The sequence below is a fragment of the Silene latifolia genome, unplaced genomic scaffold (genome assembly GCF_048544455.1).
Source record: "Silene latifolia isolate original U9 population unplaced genomic scaffold, ASM4854445v1 scaffold_227, whole genome shotgun sequence".
Lineage (NCBI taxonomy): Eukaryota > Viridiplantae > Streptophyta > Magnoliopsida > Caryophyllales > Caryophyllaceae > Silene > Silene latifolia.
Window position 1 is genome coordinate 21,478 of NW_027413179.1, and position 21,477 is coordinate 42,954.

Here is a 21,477-nt window from a genome sequence, read left to right on the forward strand (position 1 = left end):
TATCTTAATGGATGTGAATGACGTGTTGATAGTGCTATTATGTCTAGTGATATGCGGTTATGTGATCCCGAAGCCATGCTAGTATAGTATTGTGATAGTAATCAGAAACACTATTGAATTGCTTGTTTCTAGTCATAGCAATCGTGATTTAGATGTAAGGAGTAGATCGAGATGCGAAGGGATTCTATGGGATAGATGTTTACGTAAGTACAAAGTGTGAGATTTAAGTTGGGATGGGTTAGTATACATAGTATGTTCATAAGAGCTTGTAACATAGTAAAGAATGACCTAGTGTTGAAACTCGTTTTGTTTGATTTTACTCTTTAATTGACCTTACTGCCATTTCTTTTCTGTTTATTGCCTATGGATGAAAATTTTATGAGAGATAGCCTCGTGAGTTAGTGTTCATTTGGCGTTGGTTTCATGCTTATAGGATATATGGATTAGGAGTAATAAATATTTTAGTGGGCTGTGGTCAGGAAGTTCCTGTGCAGTGATGTTTCGACCAACGATTTTGTAAAAATCCTCATTTAAATTGTATTAATAATTTTTGCATAATTCCAACTCCATCATTCAGAAGATTCGCATATGTTTTCAAATTGATAAGCCACGAAAATTCTTGATGTCTCTATATTAAATGGTAAGTTTTGCAAACTGACTCAAGTTTCGGACCAATTGCTGTCACATACTTGTTTGGACCAACTGAGTTGTAAAATCCTTTAAAAATTGAATTCTTGAGCTTTGGACCTCATTCTTTTTCTCACGAATTATTAACTCTCTGTATGTTATAAAAAGTAATATAACTCAAGTTTTCGTTGAACGGTTATTTATTCGTGATTTTTTTGGAAGTTACAACGTGAATCATAACTTTTAAAATGTGAATGCTATGTTGAGTTTTCATACATTTGTTTGGTTTTTTCATGAGCCTTATTAATGTGACCTTATAAAGTTTTTATATGATGATAGTAGCACGCATGTTCAGTAGTTATGTATCTTAACACGTGAAAAAATTAAAGTTTAGTTTATAACATTGTTGGCATGATAGTATGAGTGAAATTGAATAGCTTAATTTGATTCTTAATCGAGGGTGAAATATTTTATACGAGTCCAGTTGTTTGCATATTTTATGCTTGGCATGTTATAATATCTCTGGTGTGTTCATCATATTTGTATAGTGGTCGGATATATATAAATATAAAACTATATTGTCATATCTTGGTAAAGTTGGTGGCGTTAAATGTTAACTTGATTGTTCTAATATGCTCGCATGAATATTTATAATAATTATATTTAAATATTTACACATGGATGGTAGTAATGAGTATGTCTAAATGTTCACACATGTAGGATGTCATCTGAGTTCTAATGTCTTTTATGTGAGTCTGTGTGCCTATAATTATACTTATTACTTTCATTGCATTAATTTATTTCAGTTGAACCTAAACTTATGATATGATAATAAAATAGTGTTGGTGCTCCTTATTGGATATGTTCATAGTTGTATTGTCATGAAATGCTAGGATGATTGTTGCAATTGTCACGATATTTGTAATATAGTTTGATATAGTTACGATCGATTCGATATTTGAAATATATTCTCGAACCGTCGCTATGAATTATATTTTGACGACCCTTTGATGATTCACATGTTATGCGTATGTTTAAATGATAGTCGTTATAATTACGTTTAATTGAGCCGCGAGTTGCCTATTTGTTCAAACCGTGCAAACCAGAGAACTTGTTCACCTTGCTAATCTTTTGTCATAGATAATGTTTTACAAGTTATATTATGGTATATGTACATGTTTAAGTTGTTTATGCGATATCTTTTATTTTGCTGAAAATGAATTATACTGAGTTGATGGATACAATTGAATGGTATGGTTACTAAAAATGTTAAACATATGTGTGATATGGAAGTAATTTTGTTGTTATTTTGAATCATATAACTATTAATACTCAATTGTAATTTCAGTTGTTTGACTTCTACATTATTAAGTTAATTACTCATGACGCACAGTCGATGGTTCCGTAAGGAGTTTAACTGGGAATTTTATAATGTGCCTCCGATCTAAACTAGTAATCTTCTTATATTGACTATATGGTTAGACTCTTGTCTAGTTCTTATGACGTGATAAATCGTTTTAAAATTTAACATGTGATTGAGTTGGTACTTATACTTTTGTGTGACCATGCAACCTGTGATAAATAGATCTGTAATAAAGAGATAAAATTTTGATTGAACACAGTTAATTTGTAGTTACGTGCTTTAAATTATGGTACGAATCGTATGTTTTGATGAGACGTCACCAGGGAATGTGTACTATCTAAGAGGTCTCCGATTAAATGTTGTAGTCGTGTTAGCCGTGAATATAACTGAGTAAAGAAATGCAACTAAAATCCTGATGTTGAGGTAATATTCGTTCATTAGTAAAGATAGGACTGAAATGAATAAGATTAACCTGTAAATTACGAAATATGAGTCGACATCTAAGCTTGTATTGTTTGAAGGAATTGAGTTAAGTTTATCTGATTTTGAGTCAAATGGATTCTATGGACGGCTCTGTTATAAGATTTATGTTAAGGAAGTTATTCACCGTCCAGTATGAAAGTAAAAGTTTTGAAAATTAAATTAAATTTTGTCGTGTGAGTATAAATTCGGAATGAGATTTCCAGCCAGTGTCTGGTTGTATGGTTTCATGATATTTGCTAGTCTGGGAGAATGAAGCTAGAACGGAGTCACAAATAGTGGGTTAATTTAGTCATGTTGTTCGTTCATGTAGTGAATTAGTGGGTTGTGGTTAGTTACGAATGTCAAAACGGGAAATGTAATGTGGTGATTTAAGTGAGTTGTGTGTTAACATGGTATGTTGATATTAGCATGATATGTAATGAATATTTGTAAAATTGGTGTAGTTAAATACATTTAATCTTTTATGTCATGGTTTTGGGTGCAGTTTAAATATATTTAACACCAAGAATGAAATTTTATGTATGATAGTATTGTATGTTAACTTTCAAATATCGTTGTTTACTCGCTTGACTAACTCGACCAATAAGCTTGTAAAATTTGCCAATCAATGTGCATTCGTCATTCGTCATTCGACCAATATTTCTTGGAAAATATGCTATTTGACATGAACCATATGTGAGCACCTAAGCATCTTCATCTTTGTAACCTGAGTAGTAATGTATAAATTAGATTGACAAGCAGATCCTGTGAATGTTATTGCATGTATTGATTGATATGAAGAGTGTTTAGATTAATACTGAAATGTCTTAAGTTATTCAACATGGCTTTTGCTCCGATCCGTGGCGATGTGTCAGAGCAGCGAGAATCGTAGCTTTCTTGAGAGAGCTTGTATATTGATTGTCTTTAGTAGGGATTAGTTAACTTGAACGTGAGTTGTGAATCTTTTATCCTCTTTCAGTTGTTAGCAGTAGTTTGAGAACTTTTGTTATAATAATGAAGGTTACGGGGACGTAACCATGTTTAAGGAGGGTAGGATTGTAAAATCTTTATACTTTCATGTGTGATTTCTCAGTTTGGCTATATTGGTTATGCGTTGTGTGGGTTATGTTGGAGTGTTACATGATGTGTTTCTGTTATGGTTAAACTTCGGGGACGAAGTTTATTTTAAGGAGGGTGGAATGTAATACTGCGTTTAATATTCAATTTGGTGGGTGCCTTACATACTTTTGTATATGCGTTTCATAATTCATTTGCGTTGGTTGGTAGAGATGGTAAACTTCGGGACGAAGTTTCTTTTAAGGAGGGTAGACTGTAATACCCGGTATTTAAATATGATATTATATTAGGCCGAGTTACCAGCTGGGTCGTGTAGTGTATTTGTGACTCGGGTAATTATGTGACTCGAGTTTTAATTAATCTAACTAGGCTAGGCCCGTATCGTCTTAATAGCACCTATCCTATATGTATAACTCATCTAACCAAACCCTAATCTCCCTATCACCATATTCATTTTAACCATGAGAAAAGAGAGAAAAGAGAGAAGAGGGAGCCGTGTGTGAAGGGAGCGCGTGAGGAATCATGAGGCGATTTCTCACCTATTCTCATCCTATTTCGTAAGTAGACTATCCTATTACCTCTTTATTCAATTATTAGCATAATTATAGTAGTATTGGGATAATTTTCGTAACCCTAGAATTGGTTTGGGGGTTTTTGATTATAAATTGTATGAGATAAATGAATAGAATAGTTACAGCAATTCACAGATTCGTTAGTCTGTGTTATTTGAGTGTTTTACCTGTCTTAAAGTCGTGGGATGCAAAAAGTTAAAGAAGAGACTCATGTTTATTCCAAGCCTAGTTTATGCCTGTGAAAATTGGTAGCAGTTCGCCATATAGTTTTTCCTGAATAAAATATTTGTGAACGTCTATCTAAAAGGTCCGCGAATCAGTAGAGGCTAAAAGATTACTTCTAAAACATAATTTAGATATTGAATTGGTACTGGGTCTTTTTTATATATTTAATTTAAAGAGTTTAGATGAGTTAGGCGTTGGTTTTACTTAAAAAGCTTTTGTCAAACTCGTTTTATGAGTCTATACTTTTTATGCGACGATTTCTGTCAGTTTTTGGAAATCAGTCTGAAAACCCTTGATAAGTCTGGAATTTGAGAAAACCACGTTAGATATAATTTGTAGCTAAGACTCATGGGGTTCCAATTCAGTTGGCCTTGCATCAATTTGAATTTTCTGGAATTAGTTATTCATTTTATACCGAGTCTGCCATGTGCAGGAAAGTCAGGAAAAATCGTGTTTGTTCTTTAAATTGATATTTCTATTAAGTGATGATGAGTCTAGGTTATGTGCATGATTAATTGACTGAGTAGGTGGTAATTATACATAATTATGTTATGTAGGTGATGGATATGTGAAGGATCATAAGTGATTGCTTGTGTGTGCTTGGATTTTCTTTGGCACTTTGAGGTAGGGAAATACACTTGACTTATTATCGTTGATGTTGAATTGTGTTGACTTGTTTGTGTTTCATATGACCAAACTGTGAACGTTGACTTGATTCGTGGTTGTTGATTTATGTTATGATTCATATCTTTGGAAGGTGATTGACTGAATTGACCGTATTGAGTATGTTATCACAACATTTGTAACCAAGCATGATTTATGATTGATCAGTTCAATGATATATATATTGCGTTGCATTAATTTTTTTTGAGCATTCATATGCATTGGAGATGGAGGATGTTGTGGTGATGTGGTGTGGTGAAGATGATGTTGTGATAAGGCCCGAGGCGGGTTTCTGCAGACTTGCCCTGGTGTCCTCAACAAGGAGCGGCAGATCGGCTACGGTCGATATATAGTCTACCTGGGGATCGGTATTCTTTGGGTGTTCGGGTTATGAGATATGAGTTGAGATGGAGATGGAGGTGACGGAGGAGCATGCATATCATATTTTGTTGTTTCATTGTATTCCCTACTCAACCTCGTGGTTGACCCTGTGTATTCGTGAACACCTGTGACGATCCAAATATTGGGAGCGGGCTTGACGGAGTTTATGAGATAGGTGGGAGCTTGATGGGCGTGAGACACTGGATCGAAGACTTAGTAGCTAGATCATCATTTAGAAGACTTTCACTTTCATTTATGTTAGTTCCTTGTAATTTGATGTAAAAGAGGTTTTGTAATAATTAAGTTAAAGTAATTATATATTTTGCCTTGGAGTTTAATTTGTTATTCACTACCTCGGGAAACCGAGATGGTAACAGTCCGGTTTATTAGGGAATGTCTTGCTAAAGGCTCCTTCATAAATCGGGGTGTTACACAAGGTGGCAGAAACACCTGACCAATCCGGTTCGCTACTAAAGCCAAAACAAACTAATACATTATTCAAAGGTTCTTAAAACTTAAAGCAAACTCTTATTTTTATTATTCATCTCGCCACACAGTACTTCCCCAGCAAGATATCATCCAAAACAACAATCATCTGAACAACCTGAGAATAGGGGTCAACAATCAGTCGGGAGTAACTAGATGCTCTCCCAGTCATGTTTACAACAATTGAATATAACCAACATCATTAACAATTGAAATATAAAACCAGTAAACATGTGAGACCATCTATACTCATGAAAACCCAATACAGCTTACCCCGACTTATCAATCTTAGACGGATGCAAACATGCAAACCTAGACCATATGCAACCACTAGACCATGAACACTTATAAGACTAGTAGCGAGAAACGACCCACAACAACTTAAGGCACAAAGCTAGCAACAAAGCATAGCGAACATGGTGACACACGATCCACAGCAACAGAAGGAACAAAGCTAGCAAAAAAGCATAGCGAATAGAGCAAACGCCTGTTAGAGCGTATAACCACTGCCTCTAACATGCCAGAGCATATAACCACTGCCTCTAGCTGACGGAGCGTATAACCACTGCCTCCATCGGTGCGGAGCATATAACCACTGCCTCTAGCTGACGGAGCGTATAACCACTACCTCCATCGGTGCGGAGCATATAACCACTGCCTCCACGGTACTATGTATAGCGTATAACCACTACATATATGTCTAAGACCTGGCCAGACTCTCGGTGCAATAACTATACACCGAACGACACTCGGGGAACAGAGCGTATAACCACTGCCTCTCCCCAATCCCGAACATGGACCAAATAGATCCCGCATCAACGGGTGGCTTTGGTTCATTCCGATAGCACATAACCGTAACTACCGTAATCTATTCAAACTAGCTAATAAACAAATGCATAGTATAACCGACTGTACTAACATCCGTGAGCAACATCACGACTCAACTCATAGGATAGTATAACTGACCATCCTACTTATCATATGAACAAGAGTAACCAAAAATATATGCAAACACAATGTCATATAATAACTGAACACAACACAGCATGTGACCAAGTATTAATAATTAATGTTATAGTAACCTTAACCATAACATGAACTCAGGATGCGAGGTTATAGTAACCTCTATTATAACTTCAACACATATAAGTTGAAGTTATACCTACGTCAACTATAACCTTGACACGAACTCAAAGTTATACTAGTTCCAACCATAACCTTGAACCATAATCTCAGGGCTACGTTAGCTTCAGCTATAACCTTAACTCGTACTTCAATCTTATAGTAGATTCAGCTATAACCTGGATTCATATTTCCAAGGTTATACCTCAAACAACCATAATTAGAGTAACGACCCAAAGTGGTACTAACTTCAGCTATAACACTCGAATCATCATCAAGGTTATACTAGCCTTAGCTATAACTTTGGAGAGCACTCTTGGACGCCTATCATGCCGCCACTAGGGTTTATTCGTAAACCCTAATTGCGCTCATGACACCCATAATAAACATGTAAACAACATACAATATATAATTAAAACATTAAATCATATACAAACATGCGAGAACATAATTAACATGATAATAAACCATCAAACATGTACTAATTATACAAATCAATCATTAAATCACATTAATTACATCAATATTGGCATAAACACAATTAAGGAAAAACACCTAGTTACCTTATTAACGATTATTAATGATGCAAATTAATGAAAACCTCCAAGAAAGACACGACCATCATATCAAATCCTTGTCTCCAACACGTGTCCACGTCCCAAAAATCGACTTTAAAGAAAGGCACAAATCGAAACCCTTGAATACGCCATGAAAGACTCTTTCTTCTTTACCCATTAAAATAAGGGACCCAAAACGTAGGTCTAAAGGTCCATACAAATAATCTCCATAAAATTATTTGGTTATGAATATGTTGTAAAGATAAGAGCAAGGATTGTGAAAATATAATTTGTTTATGAGTTTTGAAGAAGGAAATATATTCAACAATGGAGTCAAAGGGAGAAAAGAAGAACAAAAGAGAGAAAGATAGGAGAGGCGTGCGGCTGGGCAGTCATGTAGGAAACAAAATGGATGACCTAGTTGCTTGCTAGGTTAAATCTATTTATAAGGATTAACTAATGGGTTTTGGGTCCATTAGCTCATACGATGGATTATCTAATTACAAAACCAATTGGATATCATTAAAACGCTAGGAGAGCTTAAATAAGAAAAGTAATCATTAAATTAAAATAGTCAAATCATGTCCGGACATTTTAACCCTTCCAAAAGTAGATTAAAATGAGAAATAATAAAATAGAGAACGAAGACGATAAATATAAATATTTCCAAAATACAGTAATACACATCGAAATAATTAATTAAATAAAATACTTTTATAATCAAATATTATTATAAAATACGGGGTGTTACACCAGAAAACTCTGGAGATCTTACAGGTTTAATTTTACTGGCCAAGAATGATAGGTGATGTTCCGGCAGTCATTAGAAGGTGTTCAACATGCCAGAAAGCCAAGAGCTCCTTCCAAACAGGACCATACACTCCACTGCCTGTCCCCGATAGACCATAGGAAGATGTGAGCCTTGATTTCATTGTGGCCCTACCTGAAGGAAATGTAGATCTATATACATACTAACATACTCATATATGTCGAAATTAATTTGTCATAAAATTAAATACGGATTTTATGCATGCAAACAATATGAAAAATAGAGGAGAAATCATGTCCTTACATTAGTGATTTCGGTTTAATGGGCACAAGAGAGATCACCTTTCTCTCTTGTTCTTGAGCTTTCCCTTATGGATGAACCAAGATCCAAGTGTAGGATCTCTCCCTAAGCTTTATGCCCAAGGCTTTCTCTTAATTCAAATTAGTATTATAAGAACTAGTATAATATTAATCTAGTAGAAAATTGAACCAAAATATTTATAAAACACTTAATTATTTCGGTTTTGATGAGAGAAGAAGAGGAGGATTTTTATTCTCTCTAGAATTGTATTTTTTTGGATGATAGAATGAATAATTAATACACTAAAACATTTTAGTGTTATTAGGTAAAAATTATAGAAAAAACAATGATGGTTTTGCCTTCTCAAAACCGGGTGGAAGGGGCTTTTTGGGTGAGCCAATGCATGCAAGTGTTGTTCTTTACAATACACAATAGGCTTGCATGGCTAGGAAATAAGGTAATCATTGTGTTTACCATTATCTTAATCAAACACAATATTAGCCCATTTCTTCCCCTAATTTCGGCATACATGGATAACAAGTGATCCATTTTATTTTTGTCAATTGTGAATATGTCACATGTCATATGTGACATAAATTTGTTATGTATTTTTAACATATTAAAAATCAACGTATTATCAAAAATACGTCACATACAAAAATCGACTTAGTAATATCATAATTACTTGTGCCAAAATATTTTACCATTTATAAATCACAACAGATTGTATTTATAATAATTCATTCAATTTCGATTGTTTCTTTAAACATTAATTTCATCCGAGTAATGATACAATTCAATTACTCAGACCGTACCTCATTTAATCACATTTCAATTTGATACGTAAATTTTACTTCCAAAAATCGTCCGTCAATTTTCAAGTAATTTAATTAACTCGTAACATTTTACGATTAATTAAATAATCAATTAAGAGTGTTGCCCTATAGGTATGACCTAGGGGTCAATCGATCACCACCGTCGCACGACAAGTAATGTCAAACTCTAGTCACCAATCATTACCGATATATGTTGACCAGTTGACAGTAACAATATTACTTCCCAATTGTATTCTTTATAATGAGATTTAAACATGTGATCATCATGATCAACAGTCGTGATCGCATTATTGTCGGAGGACACATATTCCAACAATCTCCCACTTGTCCTCGACAAGTGTGCGTCACCAATTCTCTTGTCTTATTACTATCTCCCACTCAATGCAAGGTGTCTTTCAGGTCGTACTTGCAAGTGATCATATCGAGAGTGGTTTCCTCGATCTGGAGAATAACTGATTGACCGGACTTATCTATCATAGATACTTTCCGAGCGTGGCCACGCATTTCCAGTTCATTACTCCTCGAGTGGCCCTGAGATATTGTTATAACCCTGACTAGGGGTGGACAATTCCTATCGCACTCATTCCCTTCGACTAGCCACAGCCATCATAACCCAAAATATGCCCATTTGACCCCATTTACGATGGTCGTAGTAACACAAATCAAAGTTAATCAAATGTGCCATCTTAGGCGAATAGTCTTTAGTCAAAAGAATCGACTCATTTGAATACTATAGTAGCTCTCGCCACGACCAGGCTATATAAATTTGCCAGAACTCTATAAGCGGTCATTAGGCCCGACAAAATGTTCCCAACAGTCTGCCTATGTGATCGACTAGTCATCTCACATGACTCTATGGCACTTGAACTTGCCATCAATCGCATCACACTCTAGTCACTTCGAGACGTCACCTCATACAAGTAACTATGGGCAAATACAATGTTAATCCATGTTCACTTTAACGGGGTTCAATTGTCTCTACAACCCGTTTGGATATAACAATGTGCAAGGTGAGTTAATAATAACTCAAACGACAAATGTCGACATCACACTCGGGTAGTCAATATCATATTACAACCTTGTGATGTATATCATAAGTGTAAACACTTATTGATTGCAATAGAAGTTTAACATCCCATGTGTCCATGTGTTCAAACTTCTTACACTTGCAATCTCCTTCACATTCATGTTCTCTCTCATAGCATGAATCTTACCAAGTACACATCAAGGTTCCCGACCTTGGTTTCGGTTCTTTAACTTGAAAGAACTTTCTTATCGACTATCACATAACGAACGAATTTGTGATGAATGATATAACTTGTACTAATCAAGTATTCCATCCACACACAATGCACTAGGTATACGTTTTGTAGAATCTTGTAACAATTGACAAGATTATTAGCTTAGCACTTCTCACAAGTCCTAGCTTAACTAGGAAAGATTATTTTTGAATAACTTCTTATTCGACCAAGCATCTTTCCAAAACTTCTTATTTCTCTTTCTAGGCTTGAAAGAATTGGGATTCTCATAAATCCTTACATGTGCTCGGACTTTCTATAATATGTGCAACCTCTTATCACATAATGGAGTATTCCGTCAAACACCGAAATCGCTCATTGAATTCTACTTGAGAATTCATGACGTTTCTATTATGGCTTACCAATCAATCATCATGCTCTTATGCATATGATTCATAATTGGACATGTACATGATTATTCTAATGGCGGAAACATTAGTTACTAATAATCATGAGATCAACCGTTCATAGATTCAATGAACGACCATGACTGCTAATGGTAATTCCATTTTCATCTACATGAATAACCTATGTGAATGTTGATACGATGTGTATCTCTTAATACTAATCCAACATCCCTTTATGTAATTGGATTCATCATAGTCCATTTTTATCCAGAATTGAAAACTCAAAAGCTTCTTTATGAAAGAAGGAATTAGCTCGTCATTCTCTAATGAGTGATGAGTCGTAAATATTCAAAGGATGATTGCTCCCACTATATTCCATGTCTTCACATGAGAATTTCCTAACTCCCACTCAATTCTACACATTTCGAAATTGACTTCTCAATCGAAACTTTATTAAGAATTGAAATATAAATTGCATTGCCAAGTTATTAGGATAAAACCATATATGTTCCCATCATATCCTTTCAAAATACCTATTTGAAGTGGTCTCATCTTAACATTACGGAAAGAGATTTTAAATCTCCAACACACTCATGTCATAATGATGTGTAGCAATGTCATTATTCAAGTATAAACAATATCTAGAATACGTCCTTCGCAAATACCCTTTTGGAAGGAGGTTTAACCATTTCATAGTGAGGTTAAGCAATGACATTTGCGTGGTTAAAACTTTGGCCATTGAAGATATCGGTATATCAATCTTTGCAACTCGATCATAACTAGTATGTTACTATGATTCATTTAGGCTCTTAAGTAAATCTCAAGGTTGAAACTATTGGTCAAATTATTTCATAAACTTAGTCAAAAACTTGTTGAGACTTTACATTAGTCATTTTCTTCCAAAACCTTCTTTTGGTCTCCTCGTGTAGTTATCTTGAGAATATACTCTTATGATTACTTCACTTGGTCTCTTTAGTCATATAGAGCTAACATGAGACTATAGATCTTATCTATTCGGCATACTATGTAAATAGATATACCTTCATTCAAATCATTCTCTCTTGCGTAGATCTTCATTTACACAAGTACACAATTTTATCTTGCCTTGTGTGTTGTGTCCTCATTTTTCTCCCACTCTATCTTTAGAATAAATACACTATATATTCAAAGATAGCATATGAGACACAAATTAATGATGTTGAAGTATAAGGAGAACTACCTCATAGGTTGACTAATAGTTATTGATTTCATATGTGTGCTCGGTGATTGACATTCCTTTAAGAGAGTTCATAGACTCAAAATTACTTTATAAATGATCATACACACGCCTTAAGCATGTGGACATATAATGAAACCCGTCATTATATTTGTCTATTAGATCACTTTAAGTGACTAATCTTATGTTTCAAAGTGCAAGCATTTAAAGATGAATTTTAGAACATAAAGGATAAATGATAAAACGGGTGACTTGGGTTGCAAACCAAGTCACCATCATCCAAAATACAAACCATTATCCAAAATACTTTTCCATGTCGAACACGGAAACTTAAGGTTCTAAAATCCAAAACATAACTTAAAATAAGACAATGAAAAGCAAAGCTCCATAAAAGCTATCCTTAGCTTCTCCATGGTTTCTTATGCTTGCTTTTCCTTTCCCTTGTCTTTGCTTGGTGGAGGCCCTATTTACAATAAAAAGGGAGATACATTATCACAACTTTGCATCATAATACCATAGTTGAATTAGAAACATAAAAGAAGGATAGTCATTTACCTACTGGAGTGATCTTTCCAGCTTTGATATCACCAAGGTATTTGGAACAATTTCTTTTCCAATGTCCCATGCCATTACAATAATGGCATTTATCAAGATGACCCTTCTTGACTTTTGAGGTGCTAGCTTCACAAGACTTAGCTTTGGTGAATGTGGGAGCTTGCTTCTTGCCCTTTTTCCCATTCTTCTTGAACTTCCCCTTACTTTTAGTGCTTATGTTAAGCACATCCTTGGGAGGGTTCACATTTAACCCCATGTCCCTCTCGGCTTGCACAAGTAACTTGTGCAACTCCTCAAGAGACACATCCTTGTCTTGCATGTTGAAATTCACCCGGAATTGCACATATGCCTTGACTTTGGACAAGGAGTGTAGAATCCTATCTACGATGAGTTCTTTGGGGATTTCAACCTTTTGAATTTTCAAGGTCTCGACAAGCTCCATGAGTTTGAGCACATGAGGGCTAACCTTTTGGCCCTCTTTGAAGTCGAGATCAAAGAATGCCGCGCCGCCTCATATTGGACGATCCGCGGAGTTTGTGAAAACATGGTCACAAGTTTGGAGTAAATCTCATTAGCATTGCCCATTTTAAAGGCTCTCCTTTGGAGGTCCGCCTCCATCGCAAATATTAAGACATTTTTCATTGCGGCGGACTCCTTTTGGTAAGCCTCATATGCTTCCCTAGTGGCCGCGGTGGACCTAGTGGAGGGTTCGGGTGGAGAGGCCTCGGTAAGGTAACGAAGCTTGTCGTCACCTTCGGCGGCTAATTTGAGTTGGGCATCCCATTCGGAGAAATTTGACCCATTCTTTTCAAGTTTACATCGATCCATAAAGGATCGGAGCCAAGACGAACTAGCGAGAGGTGTAGCATTAGGAGTTGGTGTTGGTGTTGCCATTTGTTATGAAAAAGAAGTGGTCTAAAAAACAAAATATAAGGAGTAAAACAATTGTCGTTTTAATAATAATACTCGTAAAAATGTATGATTTAAACAAGTTTTATGCATTTTTCTAGTGACCTCTACCCAACTAGATAAATGATTCCAAGACCCAAATTCATATCGACTTAGGCACGGTGGGGCCGATTCATCCTTTATCAATACGACTTGGTGGATTAACGTTTAATCGATTCTACTTTTAGAATTCTTGGTCGATAATATTACATTAAAAATTATCTTTAGCCCAAAACACATCCGACAAGGGCACGGTGGGGCCGATACATCCCTTATCAAAAACTTTTGTTGAGTTCAATCCAAATTTCGAATAAATGTGTCCATGATCCAAACCCACATTAACTTGGGCACGGTGTGGCCGATACATCCCTTATCAACATGAATTCGGTGGATCAACATTCATCACCCACTTCCCCTACGTAACAAGGTTTGTACCCCGGTGGGGCCGAGCGCACTCCCTCGCGAAATAGGTTTTCATGGTTTCTACTATTTGGTAAGGCTATGTCTCAATTAATTGTTTTAGCGAGAGGTCATGTCAATTTATTATCTATCACGTTTTAAGTGAACTAAAGCGGTGAACTACGATAATTTTAATTGACACGGTCGATAAACTCGATAAAATGACAATGCATGTTTAGTTATGGCGATTTAGCGATGCATGCGACATAAAATAAAATGCAAGCATAAAAATAAATAAATCATAGTATGGCCTTTCCTAAAATAGAAAACTATTTAACTATTACATATTCGGAAACCAACTCCATTGGTCCCTTGAACTTCGGTTGTGGCACGCATCTCGAGGTAACACCGTCTTTATGTATCGCCATTCTTGAAGAAATTCGTCTTTGGGAACTCCGGAATGAATAAAATTACATAATAAATTACATAATTTCCTATTATACATTTGTAACTAAAATAAAATAAATCTATTAAATTACAAAACGGTGATACGAGATCACAATAAAATTACAATCGAATCGATATTCCCATACATTTCGGGAAATACCAATTAAAATCTAAGGCCATACTAAGTAAAATTACATAATTCAAAATTACATAAATTAAAATTATGACAATCATAAATAAAAATGCAGCATTATAATATGTATGATCATGCTCAATTTTATGCTAAATCGCCTTTAATTAGCCAATATCGTATATTACTCGGTTTTTACGGATTTGCGTGATTTCAACATTTTATAATCACAAAAATACATAAACTCATATTTATGCATAAGTTAATTACCCTAACCTCTTAGGACTCAAAATTTAGTCTTCACTAATAATTTGACCATAATTAACCCATATTTTATAAAATTGTTCATAAATGGACCAAAAATTACAAAAATAAGCCATAATCTTCAAATAAATCACAAAATTTCAAATAAATTTGAAATTTGAAATTTAAATTCATGAACATTCTGGAAAAAATACCATGACACTCATAATGTTCAAAATCTTAGGTTAAAAATTTCGAAATTTTTCCGGAAAAACAATGTTGCGGTTTATCGATTTTTTAATAAAATAATCATAAAAACATGGAAAAATTATATTCACTAACTTTTCAATTTTAGATCTGGAAAAGATAATAAAATGCAACATTAGACGTTTTTCCTAAGTCATAGATTATGTTTTATTAATTTTCCACTAATAATGTCACTATTTATGCTATTTTTCTTCAAAAATCCATAAATCATGCAAAAAGACTTCTTTATAGCCAATTATTTTACACACATCTTTTAAAATTGCATGTGACAACATATTAATTTTCTATGACCAGATTCGAAATTTAACTCATATTAACCTATTTTTCACCTAAATCCGAATTTAATAATGAAAAATTCATTTTTCGAGCATAACAAGTCCAAAAATTATGAAAATTTACAGGTTATCTCAAAATAATATATGTGACAACATATCCAAAAATCAATGGAAAATTCGAAGTATAGCTAATTTTAGACCAAAAATGACATTTTTACTCATAAAATCACATTTAAATGCCATTATTGTAAATTATGAACAATAAGAATCCGAAAAATTAACCAAAATATCCTAAAACATTTTAGGACCAGAAATATTAACATGCAAGGATTAATTTGGTGATATCTCATAATAACACAAATTTTACAAGTTTTATTTGTTATTCTTATAACTCGGAAAAACTTTTAACCGATTTGCATGCAAACAACCGTGGCTCTTGATACCGATTGAAGAAAATGTAGATCTATATACATACTAACATACTCATATATGTCGAAATTAATTTGTCATAAAATTAAATACGGATTTTATGCATGCAAACAATATGAAAAATAGAGGAGAAATCATGTCCTTACATTGGTGATTTCGGTTTAATGGGCACAAGAGAGATCACCTTTCTCTCTTGTTCTTGAGATTTCCCTTATGGATGAACCAAGATCCAAGTGTAGGATCTCTCCCTAAGCTTTATACCCAAGGCTTTCTCTTAATTCAAATTAATATTATAAGAACTAGTATAATATTAATCTAGTAGAAAATTGAACCAAAATATTTATAAAACACTTAATTATTTCGGTTTTGATGAGAGAAGAAGAGGAGGATTTTTATTCTCTCTAGAATTTTATTTTTTTGGATGATAGAATGAATAATTAATACACTAAAACATTTTAGTGTTATTAGGTAAAAATTATAGAAAAAAACAATGATGGTTTTGCCTTCTCAAAACCGGGTGGAAGGGGCTTTTTGGGTGAGCCAATGCATGCAAGTGTTGTTCTTTACAATACACAATAGGCTTGCATGGCTAGGAAATAAGGTAATCATTGTGTTTACCATTATCTTAATCAAACACAATATTAGCCCATTTCTTCCCCTAATTTCGGCATACATGGATAACAAGTGATCCATTTTATTTTTGTCAATTGTGAATATGTCACATGTCATATGTGACATAAATTTGTTATGTATTTTTAACATATTAAAAATCAACGTATTATCAAAAATACGTCACATACAAAAATCAACTTAGTAATATCATAATTACTTGTGCCAAAATATTTTACCATTTATAAATCACAACAGATTGTATTTATAATAATTCATTCAATTTCGATTGTTTCTTTAAACATTAATTTCATCCGAGTAATGATACAATTCAATTACTCAGACCGTACCTCATTTAATCACATTTCAATTTGATACGTAAATTTTACTTCCAAAAATCGTCCGTCAATTTTCAAGTAATTTAATTAACTCGTAACATTTTACGATTAATTAAATAATCAATTAAGAGTGTTGCCCTATAGGTATGACCTAGGGGGTCAACTGATCACCACCGTCGCACGACAGTAATGTCAAACTCTAGTCAGCCAATCATTACCGATATATGTTGACCGATTGACAAGAACAATATTACTTCCCAATTGTATTCTTTATAATGAGATTTAAACATGTGATCATCATGATCAACAGTCGTGATCGCATTATTGTCGGAGGACACATATTCCAACACTACCAAGAACACAGAGGAGCAAGGACTCAATCATGGTGGTTGTCGATAGGTTCAGTAAGATGGTTTACTTCATAGCCTGCAAGAAAACTGAGGATGCTGCCAGTGTTGCTGAGCTATATCTCAAAGAAGTTGTGAGACTCCATGGGATTCCTAAAACAATAGTCTCAAACAGGGACACAAAGTTCATGAGTTATTTCTGGAAGACCCTGTGGAAGCTCCTAAAAACAAAGCTCTTGTTCAGTACTTCCCACCATCCACAAACTGAGGTCGCCAACAAAACTTTGGGAAGGATACTAAGGTGTCTAGTCAGCAAGACCTTGAAAGATTGGGATCTAAAGCTAGTTGCAGCTGAATTTGCATTCAACAGAGTACCATCTACTACTACTGGTCACAGTCCTTTTGAGGTGATCTATGGGGTTAATCCACTTATGCCCTTGGACTTGTCTTCTGTTCCAAGAGGAGAGTTTAATCGAGATGCCAAGAGAACAGTTGAACAACTGCTGAAGTTACATGAGTCTGTGAAAAGGCAAATTGAAAATTCCAATGAACTGTACAAGAAACAATCCAAGAAACCTAGAAAGAAGAAGGAGTTTGAGATAGGAGATCTGGTCTGGCTACACCTCAAGAAAGAAATATTTCCATCAAAAAGAAAGAACAAGCTTATGCCTTGGGCAGATGTACCATTTGAGGTCTTAGAAAAAATTTGTCAAAATACTTATAGGATTGACTTGCCAGGGGACTATGGAGTTCATGGAACATTCAATGTGGGTGATCTCAGTCCATTTTATGAAGATTCTGAGGAGGAGGAGGAGGATCCAGGCTTGAGGACAAGCTCTGTTCAACCAGGAGGGGTTGCAGTAGGAGCTGTTAACCAGGCTAGCAATCTTTTAGAGGATGGTCAGGGACAAACCAAGCACAACCTTATCTTACCAGGAATACCATGCACAACCCAGGCTAACAACAGTCACAACAACAACACTCAGGCATCAACAACTGTCAGTCCAAGTTTATCAGGCCATAAGTACACGAATCAGGCTAGCCACCAGCTGCAACCTTGGCCAGCTGAATCTTTGTTCAACTAATCACAAATTAATCCTAAGGAGCCAGGCTAAATTCCTAAAAGCGTTACACAGAAAATCAGACTGGAAAGCAAGTTGTAGGAGGGTAATTTAGATAAAGTAAAGTTGCCATTTCTGGCCAAACAAGGGAAAACTCTCAACAAGAAACTCCTGGCTTATTTCAGCATTCATTAGATAGAACCTTGAGACACAGATGGTGCTTGGACCAAGGCCATTTGACCTTCAACAACCAGCCAAAGAAATACAACAGCCAAAGGACAGCCTGTCACTATCAACCTGCAACTCTTTTGTTTTTGTTCAGTTTGCTTTAATTTTCTTTTGTATCCGTTGTAAAATATTTCCACCAATCTTATTTGCTTCCTAAGATTAATCCTGGCCCTTAGATGGAGATATCTAGGGTTTATTTATACTAAAACTTCACAGGAAAGGCCTATATAAGGACCCTTCCTCAGTCTGTTTTACTCAGACTTTGATAAATGAAAACCTTGAGATTTAACTCAAAAATTGCAAATCTTACTAACTTTGTTGAGTCTTAGTTATAAGTCAGACTTGATAATACTTTGTGCTTGCTTAGGTATTGATTAAGGATCTGTGGTTTTGCTTAGAACAGGTATGTGCTTGCTTGAACTGTTTTAAGTGCATTGTCTGGTTAAGGTTAAATTAATTATGTGCTTGCTTGAATAATTCAGTTTTAATCATCCCAAATTATTAAGTTAACCTTCTGTGCTTGCTTGAGGGTAAATTTGATAATTATATCCCTTTATTTGTTATACCAAAAATTCCAATCAAAAGAGTCACACGGGTTTGCTGAGAAAACTGTCTGAGTTGGAGTTTAATTTAGTCTGGTTTTCCAATTAATTAAATTACTTAGATTGTTTGTAAAATCCTGAAATTTGGCTCAGTTTTAGTTTACCATCTTAACTAAATTGTCACCAATTTTCATAATTTTTCAAGTTCATTTACTATTTTTACAAAAATCAAGTTTATTGCATTCCCTGAGATTGCTCTTTTGTCTGTTTTCAGGGTTTGTCAAATTTGTGTTTGTCCCCATAGTTTACATTGCACCTCACCCCCCATTAATTTCAAAAAAAAAAAGATATATATTTATTTATGTGCCGATATTACATCAAATCTTAGTGGCTCAGTGGTAGAAGCAATCTTCCACCATCAAAGAAACCCGGGATTAAGCACCCACAAGTGCATTTTTTACTATTTAATTTTACGTATTAAATGAAAATGAAAATGCTTAGGAAGGATGAAACCTCCATCATCTTATTGATTCGATGATTGAATATAAATACTTTTTTATTAAATAAAATGTTACGAATCTAAGTCCTCATCATTATATATGAGAATAATCCAAACTATCATTGATCTTCCTAAAATAATCTTAACTATTGCTTAACCCAAAATAATCTGATTTATGCCATCATAAGTCTTGTATTGCTTTGATCCTCTTATTGACTTGTTATCACCGGTAACCTTTAAAATTTTGTAGGTTACCTTTGTTTTCTTATCTAATCTTCCATTGTAGTGATATTCATCTTGTTCCTCCAATGTAACTTCCTCCATTAATTTCTCCCTTTATTTTTTCTATTTAGAGCAATATTTGCTTCATCCTCTCCACACCCTTCCCTCCTCCATCACCAACCACCAAATACCAAAAAATCACCAGCACACCACCGCGAAGCTGCTGCCACCAGTCTACTACATCACCACCAACATCAACACCACATTCTCATATACGACTCAAATCAAACAGCCCATAAGCATCATTTGTTGCCCAGAAAACTTCCAAACAAACAATAAAAATTGTTAATACCCAGATAAAAAAATTAAATCTTTGGCGAATGGAGAAATCTTTAGCGAATCTATTGTGGTCGAAACGGTGTCGTTGAACTGTTATTCGTTTTGAGGTTCCGTTTGTAATGATTGTTGTTGTTGTTCTAATGAAAGAGAAACCTTGGCGACATCCCCATTAATGAAAAATAACCTCCAAAATATTGTCAAAGGTTAACTGTGGTTTTGTTTGTGCTAGTGTTCTGTCAGATATGAACTATGGTATTTATATTCAAATGAATGTTCCATTTTTTCCCCTTCTCTTAATTTCTGTTTGCTATAGAAATTTAATGGTTTAATTGATTTAGTTTATTTTATCTGTTAGTACTTTTTTTTTTTTGAGTAGTTTGGAGGTAATGACAGAGAAGAATAAGAAGAAATAATGGATTAATGGCAGTTAATAAATGGGAAGATTTATGTTCTACATTAATGATTAAAGATTCAGTGATATTGTCTATTTTTTCGAGTCTTTCTTTATTGGTCATCAATGGAGGTAATGGCGATGAGAAGAAGAAATAATATAGATGAAAAACTTAATAAAAATGAAGGAGTGACCTGGTAAGCAGGTTGCCCTTCATCTAAGGCAATATAAGTTAAATGATGGTATAAATCAGATTATTGTAGGATAATGAATAGTTTGGATTATTTTACGATGGTCGGTTATAGTTTGGATTATTCTTATCAAATAATCCTTATATAAGTCTTTTATTGCTGATGTGACAGTATGAGATTTCAGAAAAGTGTGTTTCAAGCTTTCTCATTAACTTTGATAAAGTTGTCCAAAAAGTCACGTAGCTTATAAATCAATACAAAAGAGAGGGGCAAAATAGTCAAATACTTTCAATTTCTTTATCATTTCCCAACCATAACTACCAATAATACTCTCCCTCTTCGGCCATCAACATTCACTAATGACCAAATCTTTCATTTTCCTCATTTACACTTCTCTAATTTTTTTTTTTTTTTTTGCAAAACGTGATCACCATTTCACATCTTTAATTAGTGCTATTATATATTGATATAAAACTCCCATTTCTTCCATGACTATGAATCGAATCTTGAGCACCATTTTCTTATAAAGTTGTCATTTTTTGTAATCCTTTTGTGTTGTTTGAATCAGATTCATAGGTTTGCATCAAAGTTTATATATTTCTTTGTCAATTGATGTTTTTTTTTGTGTTTGTAAATATGTCTGAGTTATTTTGATTCATTGTGGTTTATAACGAGCTTATATAAATTTGAAGGAAAACTTTTCGATAAGAAATGAA